The sequence below is a fragment of the Leuciscus leuciscus genome, assembly GCF_965113295.1.
Source record: "Leuciscus leuciscus genome assembly, chromosome: 6".
In the NCBI taxonomy this organism is placed as follows: Eukaryota; Metazoa; Chordata; class Actinopteri; order Cypriniformes; family Leuciscidae; genus Leuciscus; species Leuciscus leuciscus.
The window spans coordinates 22269142-22279639 of NC_138730.1; positions in this window are offsets into that span (position 1 = coordinate 22269142).

Sequence of the window (10498 nt, forward strand, 5' to 3'; positions counted from 1 at the left end):
TGCCATCTTGACATGGATTTTGTATGCTCCAGGGGTCACGTTGTAACAGGAATTACACAATTCTCCTACTGTTTGAGCGAGATCTCTGTATCTAAGGCTGTGCGCATCAGTATAAGCTAATTCAGTCTGCTAAAGCTAAGCTAAGCTAATATGAGTTAATCCATACCAAAAGTGTCTTATGCTTCTAAAACAGAGTGGGAGGAGGGGGTCTCATTCACATACACTGAGACCTTAAAGCTGCTCAATCAAACTTTCTAGGTCATATTGAACATCAGACAAGTATGCAGTTAAGGGGTTAGTTCACCCAAAAATATTTTATTTTAGTTTTTTGTCAAGTTTTGCAGATGATGGGAGAATTTTCATTTTTAATTTCCATCCTGTTGAATGACGATTTAAAGCTACAAAGCACTATGTTCTACACTTCCCTTTAAGAGGATGGAAGATGTAGGCTATATGTGGCTGGAAAGGCTTCAAAATCAGTGTGGGAAAATAAAACATTCTTTTTCTTTTAGGCTGTCATGTTACAGTCTGGAAAACCACAGGGAAAACAAATGTATGGGTACACCTAGCCTACATATTATATGATGCATACTGCACAAACATAAAAGTATGTTTATAAAGAAGCAGGTAAAGGACGAGTAGGCTACATATCTGTACCCATGGTCAAATGGTAACTCTGCACATATTCGCTCTTTAGATTTGACACAGCTAGGCAGTCATCTCTGTCCTTCATGACAGTAGAATCGCCTTGTCTCACCTGGAGATTCTCTTACAAGAGAGGATTACGGAGGTGGTGGAGGGAGAGATAGACTAACAATCCCCCTTCTGCTTTTAGCCCACAGACACAAAGTAGCTACTGAGCAGATCAGCGGGTCACTCACACAAATGACAATATACAACAGAAGTTTTTTGTTTATTTTTTATTTCCATATAATACCTGATATATCTGATAGGCTATTAACCATATAGGCTATATATTGAAATGTTTATTTTCACCACAACAGACAAAATATATCAAGAACAACACATTTACTGTGTCCACTGCACGTCTACTATACCAATTAGTCCTTTTTTGTGGCAATATAAAGACAGACAACAAATTTGGCGACAGGACGTTTAAAATGAGGAGGCTACAGTCCACTTCTTCATGCTAAAAGTCAAATCAGAACCATCAGTCCCAATGTCTTATAGCATCATGCTACAAGTGACACTGCCCTCTAGTGGAGAACTGACATTATTCCATAATCATTATGAACTGGTAAGAAACATTAAAATGGTGGCAAGAACTTTGACTGAGAAACACATGAAAATGAACTAAACATCTTCCTCTCAGACGGACAGAGAACTGAGCAACAGTACAGGAGCAACAAGGGCTGAAGGTCTCTCAGCATAAAGTCAATGAACCTTTTACTTTTTCAGAAATTGATTTATTTCATAGGTAATTGGTTAAAGTCGGTATGAAACGGATTGTCTTTCCCCTATATTTGTGACATATAGGGTGAATTCAGGTAAAGTGGGCCACTTTTGGTTAAACGAGTAAGCCTAATTTAGTTTTTTTGTTCGTTTACTCTATTACGAATAGACAACACGTTTAGTAAATTAAACCTTTATATTTTTATTTGATTGCTACTGTTTACAAAAAAAAAAAAAAAACTGAATTGTGAAAATTACTTTTATGGAACAACTTTACAAGTCTTTGCATTTCCAAATTCCTGTTGGAAACTTGTGCAGTGGCTCATTACTGCCCTTCTGTGGCCTGAATGAGATGACACTTCACTTGCCTCGAACTGAGTATAATTGTATGCTTTAAAAACGCTGCTTTCTTTTTTATTATTATTATTGAGAACATTATATTAACAAAGAAGGAAGCAGTCACAATGTAGAAGAAATAAAAAAATAAATAAAAAAAAAGGAATAAAAAAAAAAAAAAAAAAAAAAAGATACAAGATGGGTATATAACTCTACCTCTAAATTATTTGTTATTGAGAACATTGATAATGATTTTTCTTTACTTTGGGAAAATGTTTTGTTTGGAATTGTTAATTATAAAAACAGAGCATTTACAGAAAAAAACAAAAAAAACAAAGGTTGATTTGGCTTTGTGCAAAAAGGGATTTGCATCAAGGATGGCCTTAAGGTATTTTTTTTCTTATAATTTTTTTTTAACTTACACTGCACTATCTACTTCTCAAACTTCTGTTCAGGATTCATGACTGAAATGAAATCACCCTTGTGCTCATCTTAATCGTTAATTCTTTGTTTTGTTAATCGGGTGGCAGTGAAATTTGTCCAAAAGACACCACACACAAAATATATCAGCACTGTAAGTAGGCTGCGCTCTCTGTTCTCTCTTTTTAGTCACTGTTTTCAGTTTTATAATATCTTACTTTATATTCATTTTAGTCATAGATAACACATGATTTTTCAGTTGGAAAACTGCCTTTGACCAACAATTTAACCATATTTTCTTTTAGCATTTTCATCCCGAACCCCTTCCTTTCGAAATTGCTTTGGCAATCATCTCCAATAGGGGTCTCAGTTGTCCAAATATAATTCAGGTGCTGGACTGGCAGGACGGCCCAGAACATCACGTCATGATCATGGAGCACCCCTTGCCAAGCGTGGATATGCATAAATTCCTGAAACTCAACAGAGGTGTCCTCAAGGAGCACACAACACAGCGCATTATGCGGAAGGTTATTTATGCCATTAGTGTTTGCTGTTATCAGGGTGTTTTTCATGGCGACATCAAGCTGACAAACCTGCTCATAAACCTGAGCACACTGGAGGTCAAACTTTGGGTGTGGGGACCTCATGAGGGATTCTGCCTATTTGTCCTTCCGTGGTATGCATTGTGTCCAGATTTGTTGTGTCACTCTTATCTTTTTGCACAGAATGCTGTCATTTCATGCAGGATTGTGTGCAACGTCATCCAGAGCACATGCTTCCTCTGGAGCATAATGCATTGCCATGACTGGTTTTTGTTGGGTTTTCCTGTGCATGTCACACAACCAGAATGCATAATCAGGGGCGCCACCAGGAATTTTGGGCCCCATGACAAAAAAATCTAATTGGGCCCCCTCTGCGCAGCTGTTGTCACCACATCTCTAGGACCTAACTGCCCCATCAAAAGTTTTACATAACTCTAATCAAGGCTTGCAACTGTCTTGCTTCTTGTAGTTCAATACTAGCACAATATTTAATGCTGTGATTTGTAAATGCAAGTCTGCAGTTCACTATTTGATGCAAGATTAAAAGCCACCATAAAAATGTCCTTAAGGCAATCCTTTACATTCTCAATGTATTTTTATTGTAAAATTAATGACAGGTAAATATATATATATATAAACTTTTTAATTAAAATAAATTAACATCATCTCAAAACAATGAAAACAGCAGATTTTTTAACATAACTGCACATATATGCCAACAACAAAATAAAGTTGACGTGTAAAACGGAATTTCCACATCAGGGTTATTATAGTGCTACAAAACAGATCAAGTGATCACTAAATCAATAGGTTTTGAGGTTTGGAATGATGGGAATAATAAAATATGTATATATGTCATTTAATGGCCAAAATTCTGTCTAAATGAACACATCAATCTGGATTATTTTAATATTGTCTGTAACTTACATGCAGGTTGAGGTAAGCTACTCATTGTTTCTAACTGCATCCAGTACAGACAGGAGTTTTTTTTAATAAATTTTTTATTATTTGTCATGATGGTCATTATGTGAGAAAATAATTTGTGTTTGATTTCTGTCATTAATAAATATTTCATTTTCTTTTTTTGTTATGGGAAAAAGAGCAAGAGAGACAGGGAACCCCACACAGACTCCCTGGAATGATGCTAAGTCATTAACACAGTTTTGCTCACCTTCACTGGGACAGGGAGGGGTAGTTATGGGGAGACTGGGGTGCTGCTGACTCGTCTGTTGTTTAGTCTAAAAATGGGCATGGACAATGATTTAATATGAATATCTTGCTAAATGTTTCCCTGCACTGATTAAATGTTGATTAAATGTAGGCTAACACTAGCCTGCAGCTAGTTAACGTTAGCTTAAGTTATTTCACTATGGACAACAGGTTAATAACACTCACAGACTAAAGGCTACCCACCTTTCTTGGGGAAAAACTGGGTTACAGATTGACACCCTTTCTTTTGTCTTTCTTCTCTCTCTTTTCTCTCTTTCCTTTGTTGAAAACCAGATTTTATTTTACTATGCAAAATTGTGGTCTCTGTGTGTTTCTGGCTCATCGACTGACTGTCTGCAAGTTTAAACACTGCGCACGCTAACGCAGGACCAAACCATTTCATGCAGATACGCACTTACTGCGCACGCTAACGCAGGACCAAACCATTTCATGCAGAGACAGGGGGGTGCTCGGTCAATATGAATGTTTACTATTTGGTCAATAGGGATATTAAACTTGTATTGCCAAAATAAGTCAAATCAAAGACATCATTCATGTTATTATTATTTGAAATATACTCAATGATGATGGTTTATATAGTGTATAAATAATATTTTTTTTAATTAGTTTTTACTTATTTGTTGGGGCCCCTGTCAGTCAGGGGCCCTTGGAATTGTCCTAACTTTTCCCCCCTATTCATGGGTTTCATCAGGTCCCTTTCCACAGGTGTATAAAATCAAGCACCTAGATTATGAATGCAGACTGCATTGTGCTTGATTAATACACCTGTGGAAAGGGACCTGATGAAATCCATGAATATGGCGCCCCTGTGCATATGATCAACATGCACATCATCACTTTGAAATTAGTTCTTCAAGAATGTTACCTCCTTTTTATGCATATGCCTTTAAATGCTATCTTGTGTGTTGATAAAGCTTATACATGTTTTTTTCCAGGCCACTGCACAAGACATGGAGAAAAGAAGAAAATGGCAACCCAGTTGTTTAACCTATTCAGTCAGCTTTGTGTCTGGCAGGCTGACATTAGTGGCCTCTCCATCGCTTCACATAGGCCTTCACTTGCTTACAGATGTTTAAATATTGTAAATAGTTGTACACTTTTTATACCATACCTGCACTTACACCGTGCCTATACACTGGAAGCAACAGTTGCGTCACATTGCAACAGATGACGCTGTCTACAGTGGATTCGACAAAGTTACTGTTGCAAATCAATTTGTTCTTCTTGTCAGAAGTAGCGTGAACGCTTGGAGTATGTCGGAAATAGAACGGGGCATTGGTTTATTGCCAGGAATTTGCTGTGTCGTGTCTTGCTGCATCCAGTGTAGACAGCATCACTGATTAAAGTGGGTTCTATTTGCTTTTGTCGCATCGCATTGCTCGCGTCTGGTATATACAAAGTGTTAGGCCTTTTTACTGGTGATATTACTTGCTTAGGGATGTTTAAATATAATTGTAACAAGGTTTGTTGATAAGGGAAGAAGGAGGCGGGAACCGGTGAACATTTAATAGGAACAATTTAATCATCAAAATAAACAAACACAAAACGAAAGTAAAGCGGCAGCCCCACACAGACGACTGCCGCACACAGATAAACAAAACACAACGTTAAGTCCAGGCCTGGTACTCTCTCGTCCCTCACTGTTGTCGCTCCTCTTTTTATCCATCCAGATCTCCTTCCGTGAGACTCGAGGCAAAGAGACTTGGAGCTGGGTGGAACCAGCGGTGACAAAGGAGACTTGGAGTGCAAGGAAGGAGACGTAGAGCTGGGCAAATCCAGCGACAACAAAGGAGACAGGAGACTGGGCAGGACCAGTGGTGACAAAGGAGACAGGAGACTGGATGGGACCAACGGAAACTGAACTGAACAGGCGTAATCAATGTCATCATATATCCCCATAGAGTCAGAGTATCTCTGAACTGCAAGGCTTGTGGGTTGCTTCTGGTCAGCAGTGGTCCATGGAGGGACAAACCGGCAACAGAGCGTTGAGTGCCCAAGGCTCATCAATGTACAAGGGCAACGAAGGCTATCCCGTCTGGTCCGAGCTAACAGAAATTCTAGTGTGGCACAAGTCACACAAAGTTTTAATGCTGGTTTTGGGAGGAATGTATCTCAATAGACAGTGCACTGCACTCTGCTGCATATGGGGCTGTAGACCAAACCGAGTGCCTACGATGACCCCTGTCCACCATCAAAAGCACAATGGGCACGTAAGCATCGTAACTGGACCTTGGAGCAGTGGAAGAAGGTCGCCTGGTCCGATGAGTCCCGTTTTCTTTTACACGTGGACAGCCGTGCACGTGTGCGGCATTTACCTGAGGATGTGATACACTGTGGGACGATGACAAGCCGGTGGAGGGAGTGTGATGCTCTCGGCAATGTTCTTCTGGGAAACCCTGGGTCCGGCCATTTATGTGGACGTAATTTGACAAGTGCCACCGACCTAAACATTGTTGCCAACTAGGTAAACCTCTTCATGACAATGCTGCTCCCTGGTGGAAGTGGCCTCTTTCAGCAGGATTATCCACCCTGCCACAAGTCAAGTCGTCACCTTTATTTATATAGCGCTTTATACAATACAGATTGTTTCAAAGCCTCTTTACAGGGATAAACAGGAAAATAATGATTTAATGATGCAAACAGATCAATTCTGCTGTAAAGCAGCTCTAAAAAGAAAATAGTGTCATTGTTCAGCTGAAGTCAGCTGTTCACACTGCACAAATTGTTCAGGAATGGTTTGAGGAACATGATGAAGAGTTTTAGGTGTTGCCCTGGCCTCCAAATTCCCCAGATCTCAGTCCAAATTGTGGGACGTGCTGGACCATCAAGTTCGATCCACGCCGGCTCCACCTTGCAACCTACAGAACTTGAAGGATTTTCTGCTAATGTTTTGGTTGATAAATTATTGCTATGTTTATGTTATTGCACTCAATTGTGCTGTCTTAATTAGCTTCACAGCACATTCCTCTGACATAGCCACACAATAGGCTCTAGCAAAAAGTGATTCCTGTCACTTTTGAACCTGCTATGGTCCCAGAGCTCCTCGTCTTGGCCACCCTGTGCCCTAGCTTCCTGTTTCAAGTCAACCAATCCTGTCCACTCCAATTACATTTTTTAAAATTTAATTGTGGTAATTACAACATGGCATGAACGCGGCATCAGTCAGTTCCATAAATGGTAAAACAAGTAACTTGCTTACTCAGATATTTTGTTGTGAACTTAAAAGTAATGCATTACATTGCTCATTACTTGAAAAACGTAACACAGGTTTTCCTATAAATATTGATGAAGCAAAACATCCCTGCTTTAATGTAATTCATTATATTCATACACCGACTTCCCATCACCTATCACGTTTCCCAGGTGGACTGCATTTGAGGCATGAAATGCTAATGTGGTTCTATTGACGGCTACAAAGGTTAGTCTGATGCGAAGCAACTGGTGTTAAATATTGAGGGAGGCTTAGTGAGGAATAGACACATACACATACACAAAAAACACACAGAGGTGTTGTGACAAGAAAACACAGGTGCTTTCATTTATTTTTGTATCTGGCTCAGATCACCATTTATGGAGATGCAACAGTCAACCATGGATCACTTACAGTCAGAGCATTTAGAGCATCTGTACTAAGTAACACAACTTAAATCATCTTATTAACTATTTTATATATATACAGACCCTTTCCAAAAAATTTGAATATCATGGAAAAGTTTATTTATTTCCATAATTCCATTCAAAATGTTAAACTTCCATAGATTATAGATTCAGGGCCCACAACTTAAACAATTTTAAGTATTTAGTTGTTTATTTGTACATAATTTGGGCTTCCAGCTCATAAAACCCACGAAAACAGGATTTCAAAAAATTTGAATATTACATGAAATCACACAGTAATTACACAGTAATACCATGGTCTTTGAGCCAGGTTTTGGTTCTTTTGGCAGTGTGGGCGGGTGCAAATCCTGCTGGAAAATGAAGGAAGCATGAAGTGCTCTGAAAATGTCCTGGTAGACGGCTGCGTTGACTCTGGATTTAATAAAGCACAGTGGACCAAAGTCCTCTTTTCTGATGAGAGCAAATTTTGCATCTCATTTGGAAACCAAGGTCCCAGAGTCTGGAGGAAGAATGGAGAGGCACACAATCCAAGATGCTTGAAGTCCAGTGTGAAGTTTCCACAGTCTGTGTTGGTTTGGGGAGCCATGTCATTGGCTGGTGTTGGTCCACTGTTCTGTCCACTCTACGCAGCCGTCTACCAGGACATTTTCACAGCACTTCATGCTTCCTTCAGCAGACAAGCTTTATGGAGATGCTGACTTCATTTTCCAGCAGGATTTGCACCTGCCCAAAAGAACCCAAACCTGGTTCAAAGACCATGGTATTACTGTGTAATTACTGTGTGATTTCATGTAATATTCAAATTTTTTGAAATCCTGTTTTCGTGGGTTTTATGAGCTGGAAGCCCAAATTATGTACAAATAAACAACTAAATACTTGAAATCGTTTAAGTTGTGGGCTCTGAATCTATAATCTATGGAATTTTTACGTTTTGAATGGAATTATGGAAATAAATAAACTTTTCCATGATTTTCAAATTTTTTGGAAAGGGTCTGTATATATATATAATATATATAATATTTTATAGTTAGCTATTATATAAATTAATATTAAACACACAAGTCTCCTGAGTACCCCTGAAATGTTTAGAGGTGTCTTTGCAAGTTCTGCTGTTGAGACATAAATAATAATGGCATTTGATAATGATAATTAACACCTACAAAACCTAATGGTTGGAAAATTACTAGATCTCAAATCACATGCCTAATGTCAAGTCACAATGCCTGCCTTATTATGGCCACATTATTAATAAATTTACAAAATGTTGTTCATGGCAGATGCTTTGTGGCTGTACCGACATTATTCAGTAATCAGACATCAGTATTTATATTGTGCAGAGGTTGAAGGGTTTATGGGTATAAAGTTTTATAAATGAGGTAAGATCAGAGATTACATTAAAAGTACTAAATATTGATAAAACATTTCAATAACTTCAAATTTCAAATCATAGAAATCACCTGATGACAGTCAAGATCATGAAAACTTGCATTTAAAATGTATCACATATCCTATTATATTAAATAGGGATCATCCATGAATAGTTGGACTGAACTGAATACAATATGTCATGTCTAAATATTGTTTTTAGGGCAAGTTCAGTATTGAATAAGCTGAAAACATTATTTTTTTATGTAAAGATTTGGGTCTTAACTTTGTCTGTAAGCAGCCATTACAGGGACTGGAATAGAAAAAGAGAAAACAGAGCAGTAATTGACTGAATGTGTTGTTTATATTCAATGACAAAGCAGAGAAGACCAGAGACTTGTTAATATACACAATACTGACATGTTGAGAATTTCAGATGCAGAGGCTTGTCAAGCTTCATTATGTATGAATGCTTTTATCTGAAGGTCTTTATGGACCCTTGTCACAGACTGGGATGACACATTTCCACAAGTTGTTCATGTTTTCATTTTATTTTTTATTTTATTTCTACTTCATGTGTTATATTACCTTGGAAGTAAATTATAGTGATGTCTTGCCATGCTGAACATGTCGTGTTAAACAGAAAGTGATTTCTCAAGATCAAAGCGGCACCATTAGACAATCATTTCAAGTTTTTGTCCACTCTCACTAAATATGTTCAAAGAAAGCATCAATTACAATTACATGCCCGACAGGCTATTTTTGTAATGTAACCATGCCATGAATAGCTAGCCTACTTCATATGACTACAAAATAATTTAATTAAATATCACTTATACTAATTAAATCATTTGTGTATGTTTCAGAATGCACTAAATAAAACAATCAAAACATGCATCAACACTTTAAAATCAGGCTTTAATCAACTTACGTTTACAGCATACATTATTAGTTTATTATTTACAGTTATTATCTTTTTACATTAAACCTTAATATCTGTTTATATATTACAATGGTAACTTATTCTCTTATAAATGTTACCCAAACTCAACGTGGCCTGGTAATTACACAGAGAAAACCTCTTTCAAAAGAATAAAATATTTTTTATGAAAATTTGCACATTCCACATTTGCACAAACAGACACAAATTCCAGTTTTTTTAGGGTTTTACATACTTAGCACTTACACCATTCAAACACAACTGTGCAACACAATTATAAGCAAATGTAATAATTTAATCCTCAGTGCGACTTGAGTAGAAAGTAGTAACGTCAGTCGGGATGATTTTGGTTGCAGGGGTTGCATTTTGTTTGGAAATGAAAGTCGGGTTGATGTCAGAACCCGACTGATGTTGGTTTCTGACGTCAACACGATTTTTATTTTCAACCACAATACAACGTCTGTCCAACGTTGGAAATTAATGTCAATCTGATGTTGGATTCTGACATCAACCTGATTTTCATTTTCAACTTTGGGTTTGGTCTTCTAAATGTGAATTTTGTCATTGTTTTGGAGCACACTAGCTTATAGATATAACAGTAAGGCTAACATATTCATACTAAAAGCCAAAAAAA